The following is a 15,872-nucleotide window of genomic DNA, read 5'->3' as shown; positions in this document are numbered from 1 at the left end:
CACATAGACTGAAAGTGAAGAGATGGAAAAAAAATTTCTATGAAAATGGAAACTAAAGAGAACAGGGGTAGCTATACTAAAATCTGACAAAATAGACTTTAAGTCAAAAAACTGTAAAAAGAGACAAAGAAGGATATTATATAATGATAAAAAGGGTTCAATTCAGTGAGAGTATATAACAATTATAAATATCTATGCACCCAGTACTGGAGCACCCAAGTATATAAAGCAAACGTTAATAGAATTAAAGGAAGAGATAGACTTCAGTACAGTAACAGTACGTGATTTCAGTACCCCACTCTCAGTAATGAACAGACCATCCAGACAGAAAATCAACAAAGTTAAGCTACACGCTAGACCAAATAGACCTAACTGACAGTTACAGACCATTTCACCCAACTGCTGCAAAATACACATTCTTTTCATCAGCACATGGAACATTTTCCAGAAAGATCATATGTTTGGCCACAAAACAAGTCTTAACGTCTTTTTTTTTTTTTTTTTTTTTTTAATCGAAGGTCCTTCACTGGCCCTGCTTCCATGACTAGCAATGACCAGGGGAAAAGTGAGAGAAACCAGCCGGCAGAGGGAGGGGTCATCTCCACAACATTCTATTTATGCACAGAACTAAACAGACAAGCACAGAGTCACTATTGCGGTTAGAAGTTGGCAGCATGGGAAGGGGGAGGAACAGGTAGGGAGTGGGGATGTTGTTTAAAAAAAAAATACAGCTCACTCCACAACTGGAGTTCCTGGGGAAAACTTGGTCTGCTTCAACCAAAGAGGAATCAGAAGATCAAAAGCAGTTTGGGAAGGCCAGAACCATCAGGGAAGGAAGGAGGAGGGAAATCCAGGGGGTGTGGGATTTGTTTGGAAACTGGGGTGAAGGGATTGCCCTCCCTCTGCTGGGATCCCCCCAGCCCCTCCAGTCTGGCAGGAAGCGGGCAGCCTGCAACCCCTGAGGGGAAGTGTGGGGCTGCCAGATGCTCCAGGTAGGGGTCAGAAGGGGCTCACAAAGGCTTGCCCTCCAGGGAGATGACGGCACTGCCCCCCAGCTTCTCTGCCAGGGTGCAGCGGTCCTTGACCTCCTCGTAGCAGTTTGCTTGTAATTCATGCTTGATCCCTGTCAGCTTCTTCTTGATGGTGTCCTTGGAGCTAGCATAGATTATTTTGCTCTTAAGGGGCCCAGACTCAGGGGCCCAGAAGATAAACACCAGGTCCTCCTCCTTGCTCTCCTTGGTCTTGTAGGTTGCATCATAGAGGGCGTAGCGGCAGTCCTTATCTGGCAGCATCCTGACAAAGGTGGTGTAGGGGTTGTCGACAGTCTGGCCCACATCGCCCACCAGGATTTCCTTGCCCTTCTCCAGGATGATGTTCTTCTTGTCCTCACTCAGGCAGAAGAACCCTGCCTTCTTGTGCTTCTTCGCCTCCTCTGGCATTGAAGACTTACGCACTTTCATGTCATTGAACACCTTGATGACACCATCAGAGACCAGCCACCACTGAGGCCATGTTTCAGGAAGTGAAAAGGAGAGGGCACGGAGAGCCTGCTACTCAGGAGGCTGAGGCAGGAGAATGGCGTGAACCCAGGAGGCGGAGCTTGCAGTGAGCTGAGATCGCGCCACTGCACTCCAGCCTGGGCAACAGCGTGAGACTCCGTCTCAAAAAAAAAAAAAAAAAAGAAGACACTGCTGCTAGGACCCAACTGAACCAAGTCTTAACATCTTTAAGAGGATTTGAATCAAATCAAGTATATTTTCTGGACAAAATGGCATGAAACTAGAAATCAACAAACAGGAGTAAATTTGGAAAATTCACAACTATGTGTAAATTAAACAATGTGCTCCTGAACAACCAATGCGTCAAAGAAGAAATCAAAATGGAAATACAAAAATATCTTGAGAAGAACTAAATAGAAACAAAATATCCCTAAAATTATGGGATTCAACGAAAGCAGTTCTAAGAGGGAAGATTATAGCAATAAACACCTACATTAAAACGGAAGAAAGATCTCAAATACGCTAATGTTATACCTCAAGGAACTAGAAAAAGAACAAGCTAAACCCAAAGTTAGTAGAAGAAATGAAATAAAGATCAGAGAAGAAATAAATCAATACTAGAAAAACAATAGAAAAGATTACCAAAACTAAAACTTGGAATTTTTGTATTATATTTATTAATACCTAATTATTATACATATTTGAGAGTATTTTAGTATTTTGATACATGTATACAATGTGTAATGATCAAATTAAAATTATTGAGACATCCCTCACCTCAAACATTTATCTTTTCTTTGTGCTGGGAACACTATACTTCTTCTCTTCTAGCTATTTTGAAATACATAATACATTGTTGTTAACTATAGTCACTCTACTCTACTAGCAAACATTTTAACTTATTCCTTCTATCTGACTGTATGTTAGTAGCCATTAACCAACTTCTCTTCATCCCCCTCTCCACAATTCCTTTCCTACCCTCTGGTAACCACCATTCCACTCTCTACCTCCGTTAGATCCACTTTTTAAGCTCTCACATATGAGTGAGAACATAAAATGTTGTCTCTCTGTGCCTGGTTTATTTCACTTAACATAATGACTTCCAGTTCCATCCATGTTGCTGGAATGACAGGATTTTATTCTTTTTATTGTTGAATAATATTCCATTGTGTATATATACCACATTTTCTTATTTATTCATCCTTCAATTGACACCTAGGTTGATTCCATATCTTGGCTATTGTGAATAGTGCTAGTGCTGCAATAAACACAGGAGTGCAGGTAGTCTTCAGTATACAGATTTCCCATCTTTTGGATATGTCCCTAGCAGTGGAATTGTTGGATCATATGGTAGTCCTGTCTTTAAGTTTTGGATGTCTTTAATCACCATCCTCTTTTTCATAGTGCTTGTACTACTTTACATTCGTACTACAGTCTACAATAGTTCTCCTTTCTCTGCATTTTCACCAGCATGTGTTATTTTTTGTCTTTTTTATAATAGCCATTCTAACTGTGGTGAGATAATATCTCATTGTGGTTGTGATTAGCATTTTCCTGATGATAAGTGATACTGAGTATTTTTAAATATACCTGTTGGCCATTTGTATGTTTTGAGAAATGTCTTTTCAGGTCTTTGGCTCATTTTTAATCACTTTTTTCTTTTACTGTTGAGTTGTTTGAGTTTCTTACATATTCTGGTTGTTAATCCCTTGTTGGATTGATAGCTTACAAATGTTTTTTCACATTTTGTAGATTGTCTTTTCACTTTTGATTGTTTCATTTACTGCAACAGAAGCTTTTTAGCTTAATGCAATCCCATTTGCCTATTTGTGCTTTTGTTGCCTGTGCTTTTGAGGTCTTACCCAAAAAAAATCTATGCTTAGACCAGCGTCCTAGAGTGTTTCTCCAATGTTTTTGCCTATTAGTTTCATAGTTTTAGGTCTTACATTTAAGCCTTTAATCCAAGAGTCCCAACCCCCAGGCCGTGAACCAGTACCGGTCAATGCAATCTCTATCAAAATCTCAATATCGCTTTTCACAAAAATAGAAAAAAAAAAGCAAAATTAATATGGAATCACAAAAGACCCCTAATAACCAAGGTAATCTTTTTTCTTTCTTTCTTTCTTTCTTTCTTTCTTTTTTTTTTTTTAAACAGGGTCTCACTCTGTCACCCAGGCTGGAGTGCAGTGGCACGATCCCAGCTCACTACAACCTTCACCTCCCTGGCTCAAATGATCCTCCTGCCTCAATTTACAGAGAAGCTGGGACCACAGGCATGTACCAGCAGACTGGCTAATTTTTGTATTTTTAGTAGAGATGGGTTTTCTCCATGTTGCCCAGGCTGGTCTCAAACTCCTGAGCCCAAGTGATCTACCCACCTTGGCCTCCTGAAGTGCTGGGATTACAAGTGTGTACCACTGTGCCTGGCCAACCAAGACAGTCTTTAGCAAAATGAACAAAGCTGGATGCATTACCTTGCCTTGCCTCAAAATCTACCATAAAACTATAACAATCAAAAAAAAATGGTACTGGCACAAAAACAGACACATAAACAAATGGAACAGAATAGAGAGAGCTAATAAATAAACCCAGGCATATATGGTCAACTAGTTTTCAACAAGGGCACCAAGAAGACACCGTGGGGGAATGGATAGTTTCTTTAATAAATGATGTTGGGAAAACTAGATATCCACAGGCAAAAGAATAAAACTGAATCTTTATCTTACATCATATACAAAAATCAACTTGAAATGTATTAAAGATGTAAACATTAGACCTAAAATTGCAAACCTCCTAAAAGAAAACATAGAGGGAAAACTCCTTGACATTGTTCTCAGCAATGATTTTGTGGCTAGGTCACCATAGGCACAAGCAGCAAAAGCAAAAGTAAACAAGTGGGACTACAACAAACTTAAAAACTTTTACACAGCAAAGGAAATAATCAGCCAAATTAAAAGGCAGCCGATGGATTGGGAGAAAATATTTGCAAACCATATATCAGATAAAGGGTTAATATCCAAAATATATAAGAAACTTACACAGCTCAATTGCCAAAAATAAAAAAAGAATAATTTAATTTAAAAATGGGTAAAGGACTGGAATAGACTTCTTCAAAGGAGACATAAAATGGCCAACGGGTATAAGAAAAGGTGCTCAACATCACTAATCATCAAGGAAATGCAAATTAAAACCACAATGAAATATCATCGTATGCTTGTTAGGATGACTTTTATCAAAAAGAGAAAAAGTAAGTGTTGGCTGAGGTACAGGGAAAGGGGAACCCTTGTATGCTGTTAGTGGGAATGCAGATTGGTGCAGCCAGGGTGAAAAACAGTATGGAGACTCCTTTAAAAACTGAAAATAGGACCATTATGTGATCCAGCGATGCCTCTTCTGGGTATATACCCAAAGGAAATGAAATCACCCCTAGTAAAAATATCTGCACCCCCATGTTCATTACAAACATTATTTGTAATAACCAATATATGGAAACAACCAAAGTGCCCATTGACAAATGAAAGGATAAAAAAATGAAACTGGACATACTACAACTGCTACCATAGAAATGCAAAAGATTATCTGAGTCTACCACGAACACCTTTATGTGTACAAACTAGAAAATCAAGAGAAGACGGATGAGTTCCTTGAAATATACAACCCTCCTAGATTAAATGAGGAAGAAATAGAAACCCTGAACAGACCAATAACAAGCAGCAAGATTGAATCAGTAGCTTTTTTTAAATATTGCCTGCCAGCTGCAGTGCCTCACACCTGTAATCCCAGCACTTTGGGAGGCTGAGGGAGGTGGATCACAAAGTCAGGAGTTCAAGACCAGCCCAGCCAACATAGTGAAACCCTGTCTCTACTAAAAATACAAAAAAATTAGCCTGGCATAGTGGCAGGTACCTGTAATCCCAGCTACTTGGGAGGCTGAGGCAGGAGAATTGCTTGAACCCGGGAGGCAGAGGTTGCAATGAGCTGAGATCACACCACTGCACTCCAGTTCAGGTGACAGTGTGAGACTCTGTCTCAAAAAAAAAAAAAATTGCCTACAACAGAAAAAATGTTCAGGACCAAATGGATTCACAGCTGAATTCTATCAGACATTCAAAGAAGAATTGATACCAATCCTACAAAAACTATTCCAAAGGATAAAGAGGAAATCCTCCCTAAATCATCCTATGAAACCAGTATCACCCTAATACCAAAACCAGGAAAGGACATAACAAAATAAGAAAACTACAGACCAATATCCCTGATGAACATAGATGCAGAAAATCATCAACAAAATACTAGCTAACAGAATCCAACAGCATATCAAAAAGATAATACATCATGATGAAGTGGGTTTTACACCAGTGATGCAGGGATTGTTCACTATATGCAAATCAATAAATGTGATATATCACATAAACATAATTAAAAACAAAAATCATACGATCATCTCAATAGATGCAGAAAAAACAATCGATAAAATCCAACATCCTTTCATGATAAAAACCCTCGAAAAATTGGCATAGGGCAGGGCGCAGTGCCTCAGCCTGTAATCCCAGCACTTTGGGAAGCTGAGGCAGGCAGATCACAAGGTCAAGAGATCGAGACCATCCTGGTCAACATGGTGAAATCCCGTCTCTACTAAAAATACAAAAAATTAGCTGGGTGTGGTGGTGTGTGCCTGTAGTCCTAGCCACTCAGGAGGCTAAGGCAGGAGGATCACTTGAACCCGGGAGGCAGAGGTTGCAGTGAGCCGAGATCACGTCACTGCACTCCAGCCTGATGACAGAGTGAGACTCTGTCGAAAATATACATATATATTGGCATAAAAGAGACATACCTTAAAGTAATAAAAGCCGTCTATGACAGACCCACAGCCAACATCATCTTGAATGGGGAAAAGTTAAAAGCATTCCCCTGAGAACTGAAACACAACAAGGATGCCCACTTTCACCACTTCCATTCAACATAGAAGTGCTAGCCAGAGCAATCAGACAATAGAAAAGACAACATAGAAGTCCTAGCCAGAGCAATCAGACAATAGAAAGAAATAAAGGGCATCCAAATTGGAAAAGAGGAAGTCAAACTGTCATTATCTGCCAATGATATGATTGTATACGTAGATAACCTGGGTAGGGCATAGTGGCTCATGCCCGTAATCCCAGCACTTTGGGAGGCTGAGGCGGGTGGATCACCTGAGGTCAGGAGGTCGAGACAAGCCTGGCCTACATGGTGAAACCCCATCTCTACTGAAAATACAAAAACTTAGCCAGGCGTTGTGGCATGCACCTGTAGTCCCAGCTACTTGGGAGACGGAGGCAGAAGGACAGCTTGAACCTGGGAGGCAAAGGTTGCAGTGAGCCAAGATCATGCCACTGCACTCCAGCCTGGGCAACAGAGTAAGACTCCATCTCCTAAAAACAAAACAAAACAACAAAACAAAACAAAAACAACCCTGAAGACTCATCCAAAAAGCTCCTAGACCCAAGAAATGAAGTCAGTAAAGTCTCAGGATTCAAAATCAACGTACAGGCCAGGTGCGGTGGCTCATGCCTGTAATCCCAGCACTTTGGGAGGTTGAGGCAGGTGGGTCACTTGCAGTCAGAAGTTCGAGACCAGTGGGCCAACATGGTAAAACCCCATCTCTACTAAAAATACAACAAAAGTAGCCAGATGTGGTGGCAGGCACTTGTAATCCCAGCTACTTGGGAGACTGAAACAAGAGAATTGCTTGAACCCAGGAGGCAGAGGTTGCCGTGAGCAACAGGGTGAGACCCTGTCTCAAAAAAAAAAAATCAATGTACACAAATCAGTAACACTGCTATACACAAACAGCAACCAAGCTGAGAATCAGATCAAGAACTCAATCCCTTTTAAAACAGCTGAAAAAAAATTAAAATACTTAGGAACATACTTAACCAAGGAGGTGAAAGATCTCTATAAAGAAAACTACAAAACACTGCTGAAAGAAACCGTAGATTACACAAACAAATGGAAATACATCCCATGCTCATGGATGGATAGAATCAATATGAAAATGACCATATGGCCCAAAGCAATCTACAGATTCAATGCAATTTTCATCAGAATACCATCATCATTCTTTACAGAACTAGAAAAAACAATCCTAAAATTCATATGGAACCAGGCTGGGCACAGTGGCTCACGCCTGTAATCCTAGCACTTTGTGAAGCCAAGGTGGACGGATCACTTGACATCAGGAGTTTGAGACCAGCCTGGACAACTTGGTAAAATCCTGTCTCTACTAAAAATACAAAAATTAGCCAGGTGTGGTGGTGTAAGCCTGTAGTCCCAAATACTTGGGAGGATCAGGTGGGAGAATCACTTGAATCCAGGAGGGAGAGGTTGCAGTGAGCCAAGATTGAGACACTGCATTTCACACTGGGTGACAGAGCAAGACTCTGTCTCAAAAAAAAGAAAGAAAGAAAGAAACAAAAAAGAGCCCACATAGCCAAAGCAAAACTAAGCAAAAGGAACAAATCTGGAAGCATTCATTATGTCACCCAGCTTCAAATTATACTACAAGGCTATAGTTAACAAAACAGCACAGTACTGGTATAAAAATAGGCATGTAGACCAGTGGAACAGAATTGAGAACCCAGAAATAAAGCCAAATATGTACAACTAACTTATCTTTGACAAAACATGCACATAAAGTGGGGAAAGAACACCCTATTCAATAAATGGTGCTGGGAATACTGGCAAGCCACACATAGAAGAATGAAACCGAATACAGAAGTATATAATATGTATATTATATAGGAATATTAGGTATATTATGTAAGGAATATTATTCAGCTTTTAAAAAGGAGGAGAGCCTGCCATTTACCACAACATGGATGGATTTGGAGGACATTATGCCAAGTGAAATAAGGCAGTTACAGAAAGAAAAATACTACATGATCTCACTTATATATAGAATATTAAACAAACAAATACATACAAACAAAGAGTAGAATGGCGGTTACCAGTGGCAGGGGTGGGTCATGGGAAGACGTATATCAAAGGGTATGAAGTTGCAGTTATGTGTGATGAATAAGTCTACAGATCTAATGTACAACATGAGGACTATAGTTAATAATATTGTATACTGGTAATTTGCCAAAAGAGTAGATTTTAAGTACTCTTACCATAATAAGAAAAAAAAAGGAGAAAAGGTAAATGTATGAGATAATGAGTATATTAATTTGTTTGACTCTGGTAATCCCTTCACTATGTATATGTAGATCAAGATAAGTACAGCAAAACATCATGTTGTACACTCTAAAAATATACAATAAAAAATAGCAAAATCATGCTTTTATCATACATGATACAGTACTTTTTTTTGTTTTGTTTTGGATCTCACTCTGTTGCCCAGGCTGGAGTGCAGTGGCACAATCTCAGCTCACTGCAACCTCTTCCTCCCGGATTCAAGTGATTCTCCTGCCTCAGCCTCCCGAGTAGCTGGGATTACAGGCATGGGCCACTATGCCTGGCTAATTTTTGTATTTTTAGTAGAGATGAGGTTTCACCATGTTGGCCAGGCTGGTCTCAAACTCCTGACCTCAGGTGATCTGCCCGCCTTGGCATCCCAAAGTACTGGAATTACAGGTGTGAGCCACCATGCCTGGCCTCAGAACCTCTTTTATAACAAAAAAAAAAGTATCAACTCTCTTGCTAAAAGAGGATATAAAGTCCCTTTATCTGTCTTTGGGTGATGTTTGTTTCTCACCTAGTGAGTCACAGATCTCTACATTCTGTTAACCTAAATAATGAGATGTTTGGTTAACCAGTATTAACAGATGTTAGATAGTAGGGAAATGACATAGGAGAAGAAAAGAAAAAGAACTGGTTAACATATATACAAATACATTCACTTCAAAGTAAGACTGAAATACCTATAACTGCTGCCATCATTATTTCTGTAACTGGTCACATAGCTGAGACAGAAAGCAAAAAGTTCACTACTGGATTATTAGGAGTAACAGTGAGAGGAGTCACCCTTGTGTCTTGGGCCTGAGAATGCTGGCCATGAGACAGTCAGCACTGTATCTTGGTAGCTGAGCATGTACCACATCCTGGCGGACATTTCCTGGCCCCTGCAAAGTATTGCCAGCTAGCTGGCACTATAACTGGATCTTCAAAACTCCTTTTACTATTGTATTAGGCTATTGCTTCAGGGCAATGGGAAACGTGGTAAGACAAGTGAATCCTGTGAGCATTAACCCACTGACGCACCTCATTTGATGTCAAGTAAAATTATTTTCTGGTCAGAAGCAATCCTTTCAAAATACCATGATGGTAAATGAAGGGCTCCGAAGTCCATGGAATGTGGTTTGGAAGGCAAATCCATTTCCAAAGTATGGGTATATCCCAGTAAGAATAAAGATGCCTTTGCATGGTGGAAGCAGTCCAATATAATCAACCTGGCCGCAGGTGGCTGACTCAACTCCCCCACCCCCTCCACACTCTCAGGCAGTGGAGAACCAGTGTTGGTATCCGCTGTTGGCAGGTTGGGCACTCAGAAGTGGCTATAGTCATATCAGTTTTAGAGAGTGGAGGTTCACATTGCTAACCCATGAGTAATCACCATCCCTTCCACCATGGCCATGTTGTTCAGGAGTCTATTGAGCAAGGACAAGGGTAACTGTTGAAAGAAGGTAACTGACTTCATGGACTGGATCATCTTATCTACCTGACTATTAACATCTTCTGATGTTCCGCATTGAGGAACCTCTAAATGGGGCTCAAATTTATCTTCACATTCTGTACCCAATCAGAGAAATGTATCTACATACATCTTCCTCAGATTCCTCGTCACTGATTTTCTTTTTTTTTTTTTAATTTTATTGATTGATTGATTGATTGAGACAGAGTCTGAGTCTGTCACCCAGGCTGGAGTGCAATGGCACAATCTCAGCTCACTGCAACCTCCACCTCCCAGGTTCAAGCAATTCTCCTGCATCAGCCTTCCGAGTAGCTGGGATTATAGGCGCTCGCCACCATGCCCAGCTAACTTTTGTATTTTTAGTAGAGACAGGGTTTCGCCACATTGGTCAGGCTGGTCTCGAACTCCTGAACTCAGGTAATCTGCCTGCCTTGGCCTCCCAAAGTGCTGGGATTATAGGCATGAGCCACTGTGCCTGTCACTGATTTTCTAATTGTACTTTTTACAAGTCTCCAACCCTCCAGCCAAACCATTAGCTATGCTAATCGGTAGAGATCTGTATCTCTGAATATTTATCCTTTCAGGCTATACCAAGTGCACTGCTCAAAGTTATACCTACTGAGAAGATTTTCTTTCACCAATGCCCATCAGGGCCATACCTTAGCAGGGCTGTGGTGTCCCACCTATGAACTTACAGAAGATGCTGGCATATCACACAGAACTATCTGTAAACCAAGCTCAAGTATTTTCTTCTTCAGTCAGCTGGTGACAAGAAACTACTTGATGACATTGATATGTGTTGAGAAAGAGAAGGTCATGTAATAGGACCGAGAGCCATGGATCTCTTAACCATTTCCTTGTGCAATTTGTTTGTGCCTTCAGAATATGCTCAAAGCCAATTATGTCTCAATTCCAGTTATTGACTGAGTGCATATCTGCCTGCCTAACTTTATGTCTTGATGGATCAGACAACATTCACTTCATGGTAAACAGCTCAACTCATGTAGTAACTAGGTGACCATGGTCGTATGTTAAGTTTCTAGTAGTTTAATAGCAAGCCATAAGGATAACAATTATTGGCAGAAGAGAACATAGCTTTGCTTCAAATTCTATAGGTTCTGATTAACCTATAGTGGTCTGCAAAAGTCTCCATTATAGCATCCCTATTTGCTATAGACATTTCAAGTAGCATGGATATGCTGGGTCGTATGGCCCACATGGCAGAACTACTGACACAGCAGCCTGGACCTGTTGCAAAGTGTTCTATTCTTCTGGGCCCCACACACAACTAGAAGAACTCTTTCAGGTTACTCAGTAAATGAGTCAGAGTAGCACACTTAAAGAGGTATATGTTACCTCCCATAACCAAAAAAGCCCACTAGACATTGCACCTCTTGGTGCCTAAAGAGGTATATGTTGTCTGTAATATCCAAAGCAGCCCACTGAACGTTGTGCCTCTTGGTGGTTGGAGGAGTCAGATGCAGCAACTGGTCTTTCACCTTGGAAGGGATATCTGAACTGAGGCAACAGTGCCTTGAATTTTGTGGTATTTATTTCCACCCTTTGGCACACATTATATTATTGACTTGTTTAGAGTAGCTAGTAATTCTTGCTCATCAGGTTCAGTCAGGATGATCTCAAAAATATGCTATGGTATCCTGTGCAGTAGAGAGGATCCAGGCCCATTTGGACTAGATTATAACATAACGGAGGGTTAGAGGGGTAATACAGCCCTGAGGTAGAACAGTGAAGGTTCAGTGCTGATCCTTCCAGGTGAAATAAAACTACTTCTTCTAGTCTATAATAACAGGAAGAGAGAGAAAAGCATTTGCCAGTGGAGTAGCTGGATAACAGATGCAAAAGAATGTGTTTCTTTGTTCCAACAATGAAACAATGCCTGAAACAGTGGCTGTAGTTGGAGAACCACATGATTACATTTGCAACAATCCACTTTCATTTTCTAAGATCTATTTTCTGCACAAGCCAAATAGGCAAGTTGAAAGAAGATGTGGCAAAAATCACCACCTCTGCATCCTTTAAGCAACATTAACCACTACAATCTATGTGGTATTGCTTTTGGTTTACTATTGTGAAAGGGAAAACTATTCTAGTGGCTTCCATTTGGCATTTGCTACCACAGTAACCCTCATTCCATGGGTCAGGGAACCTGTATGGATATTTTACCATTTGCTAAGTATGTTTATCTCAAATATGCATTCTGGAACCAGAGTAATAACCATGGGCCCACCGAGATGAACCCAAACCAAAACTCCATTAATAACCTGACCTCCATAAGCCTCTATTTTGACTAGTAGACCACTGTGACATTTTAGGTCTCCAGGAATTATGTCAGTCCACAGCCATTATCTATTAATCCAGAAGACAGATCTAGTTTTTATTTCCCTTAGCCTAATATACTGTTGCTCTGGTAAATGGCTGCAAAGCTTTTGTGGAGAGCCTAGGAGAAAGATTTACAGTGTAAATTTTCCACAGAGCAGCAGGGTTTTTCTTCAAAACCCATTCTTTATCCAAAGGGATCTGGGCCTGTGAACTGGCTCAAATCCGCGAAGTGGTTGAGGAGCCACAATTCTATATTGTGGTAGCTCAAGTCAGACATATTTGTCAGAGCTAGGGCTTTTCCTCTTATTCAAGTCAAGTAAGTCTTTAAAGATTAAAGTCTGCCTCCACCGTGGTAGGCAACAGCTGAAGCGTCTGCTTGGCTCTTTCAGTCCCCAGCTGTTGTTTTCTCCAGATCCCTTGGATTTTCACCCACGCATGTACAGTTCAAAAGTGAGCCAAGGATTTGAGGGGGATTTATATACAAATTTGGGGCTCTGACGTCCACATCTCCCTCCTTTCTAGGATGTTCTCCCTTCCTTAATTTCCAGGCACTCTTGCAGTTTGAAATTCCTTTTCTAACTCCTCAGGTCGATAAGACTCTGGCTTTCTGCTTTCAGATCTAGCCTCCAGGTACTACAGAAAGTCAGGAATATCCTAAGTGGGAAAGCCTATTAAACACATATCTTACCTGACATATTATTGTTTCCTGCTTTCAAATGCCAAATCTCCAGCTCCTGCTCTGTTTTAGTGGCCCTCCAGTTTATAATTGTTGTCCGCAGGAGAATTTATTCAGTATAAGCAATTATGTCATTACCAGAATTTTCTACTTTTTTCAGTAGTTTTTCAATTATTTCTCAAGTATATTATTGAGGGCAACTGTCATATGTAATCAGCCTACTATCCTTTTTTTTTTTTTTTTTTTTAGATGGAGTTTTGCTCTTGTTGCCCAGGCTAGAGTGCAGTGGCACAATCTCGGCTCACTGCAACCTTCTCCTCCCGGGTTCAAATGATTCTCCTGCCTCAGCCTCCCAAGTAGCTGGGATTACAGGCATGCACCACCATGCCTGATCGGCCTACTATCTTAAAAGTCTCTAAAGGCCTCCTACCATTGATCAAACCAATATCTAAAAATTTTGCCCTTCTAGGTCCTAGCAAGCAAGAAGGGGTGGTAAATTTATCTAATGGCTGGATTTCAGGCAAGAGAAAATCTATGATGCCCTGTTCTTATTTCGATACTGATTGGCCTCACAGCAGATGTGGAAACTAAGAAAGAGAATTGAAAAGAATGACCTATCACCATAATTTTATGATATGTCTTTAAGTTATAGTAGTTTACCTTAAAATGCTATTATAGTATATTTGCATATATTTTGTATACAGTAATGCACCATATAATTTTTCAGTCAACAATGGACCACATATATGACCATGGTCCCATAAGATTACAATGGAGATGAAAAATTCCTGTTGCCTAGTGATGTTGTATCCGTCATAACATAGCAGCACAACATATTACCTTTTCTACATTTAGATACACCAATACTTACCATTGTGCTACAGTTTTGTACAGTATGCAGTACATTAACAGGCCTTACAGTTTTGTAACTTAGGAGTTATAGGTTATATGCTATATAGCCTAGGTATGTAGTAGGTTATACCATCTAGGTTCGTGTAAGTACACTCCATGATGTTTGCACAATGATGAAATCACCTAATGACATATTTCTCAAACCATATACCTGTTAAGCAATGCATGACTGTCTCTAGTGCATATAGTATATTGTGTAAGTATCTTACAAGAGTACACATCATTTCCCACCATCATTCTTTGTGCTTTGTTGTCATGCATTTTACTGTTACTTTTGTTTAAAACACCACACTACATGCTTATTGCATGTATTATTTTTACTTGAAATAGCAAATTATTTTTTAAAAGAATAAAAGCGAGGGCCAGGCACAGTGGCTCATGCCTGTAATCCCAGCACTTCAGGAGGCCGAGGCAGGCAGATTACTTGAGGCCAGGAGTTTGAGATCAGCCTGGCCAACATAGTGAAATCCTGTTTCTACTAAAAATACAAAAAAAAAAAAAAAAAAAAAAAAGCTGGCTGTGGTGTTGCATGCCTATAATCCTAGCTACTCAAGAGTCTGAGGCATGAGAATCGCTTGAATCTAAGAGGTAGAGGCTGCAGTGAGCCGAGATCACACCACTGCACTCCAGCCTTGGCAACAGAGTGAGACTGTGTTTCAAAAAGTAAATACATAAATAAACGTTTCTTTTTTTTTAAGAATAAAAGTGAGGAAAAAGTATTTTCCATTTACCTGTATATTTATAATTTCCAGTGCACTGAACATTTTCATGTAGATTCTACTTTCCATCTTGTATCATTTTCTTTCTGCTTGAAGAATTTTCTTTAACATGGTGCAGGTCTGCTGGTGATGAATTCTCTTAGCTTTTGTTTGCCTGAAAATAATCTTTATTTTGCCTTCAATTTTGAAAGATATTTTCACTGTGATAGAATTTTAGTCGATAGAGTTTTTCTATCAGTACATTAAAGATGTTGTTCCATTGAATTTTGCATAGTTTCTGATAAGAAGCATACATTTATTCTTATCTTTGTTCCTGTACATAATATGGCTGCTCTTTAAAAAGTCTCTTTTTTTTTTTTACTGGTTTCTAGCATTTTGTTTATGATGTTCCTTCAAGCAGTTTTCTAATGTTTATTGTACTTGGATCTGTGAATATATAGTTTTCATCAAATTTAGAACACTTTGACTATTATTTCTTGAATTTTCCCCTACTGTTTTCCCTCTTAAACTCCAATTACACATACATTAGACCAGTTTATTTTCATAAGTTACTGAGGCTCTGTTCATGTGTTCTTTTTTTTTTCTTGAAATGTATCATTTTATAATGTTTCACACATACAAATTCAAGTTTGAAGATACCCTAAATTAAAATAGTATATATTTCTTTCTTTTTTTTTTTTTTGAGATGGAGTCTTGCTCTGTTGCCCAGGCTGGAGTACAATGGCGTGATCTCTGCTCACTGCAAGCTCCACCTCCCAGGTTCACGCCATTCTCCTGCCTCAGCCTCCCGAGTAGCTGGGACTACAGGCACACACCACCATGCCCGGCTAATTTTTTGTATTTTTAGTAGCCAGTGGACCATGTTAGCCAGGATGGTCTCCATCTCCTGACCTCGTGATCTGTCTGCCTCGGCCTCCCAAAGTGCTGGGATTACAGGTGTGAGCCAACGCACCCAGCCAAAATAGTATATATTTCTTTAAAATTCACTATGTATTAGAACATGTGGGAAAAAGCAGTAACAAAAATAAGAAAAAAAAAGTTTTTTAATCACAATGTACTAT

At 39.9% G+C, this 15,872-nt stretch overlaps 1 pseudogene across 1 annotated transcript; it reads right to left on the bottom strand.

Moving 5' to 3' along the window:
- Nucleotides 1-563: 563 nt before the first annotated feature.
- On the bottom strand, nucleotides 564-1,542 carry LOC714663 (cofilin-1 pseudogene; annotated as a pseudogene). Its single transcript, XR_001444992.3, has one exon. The product of XR_001444992.3 is annotated as a cofilin-1 pseudogene (transcript).
- Between the last annotated feature and the right edge of the window lie 14,330 nt (nucleotides 1,543-15,872).

The sequence above is a fragment of the Macaca mulatta genome, chromosome 1 (genome assembly GCF_049350105.2).
Source record: "Macaca mulatta isolate MMU2019108-1 chromosome 1, T2T-MMU8v2.0, whole genome shotgun sequence".
In the NCBI taxonomy this organism is placed as follows: domain Eukaryota; kingdom Metazoa; phylum Chordata; class Mammalia; order Primates; family Cercopithecidae; genus Macaca; species Macaca mulatta.
The sequence above is the reverse complement of the archived record's forward strand: the minus strand, read 5'-3'. Positions and strand labels throughout refer to the sequence as shown.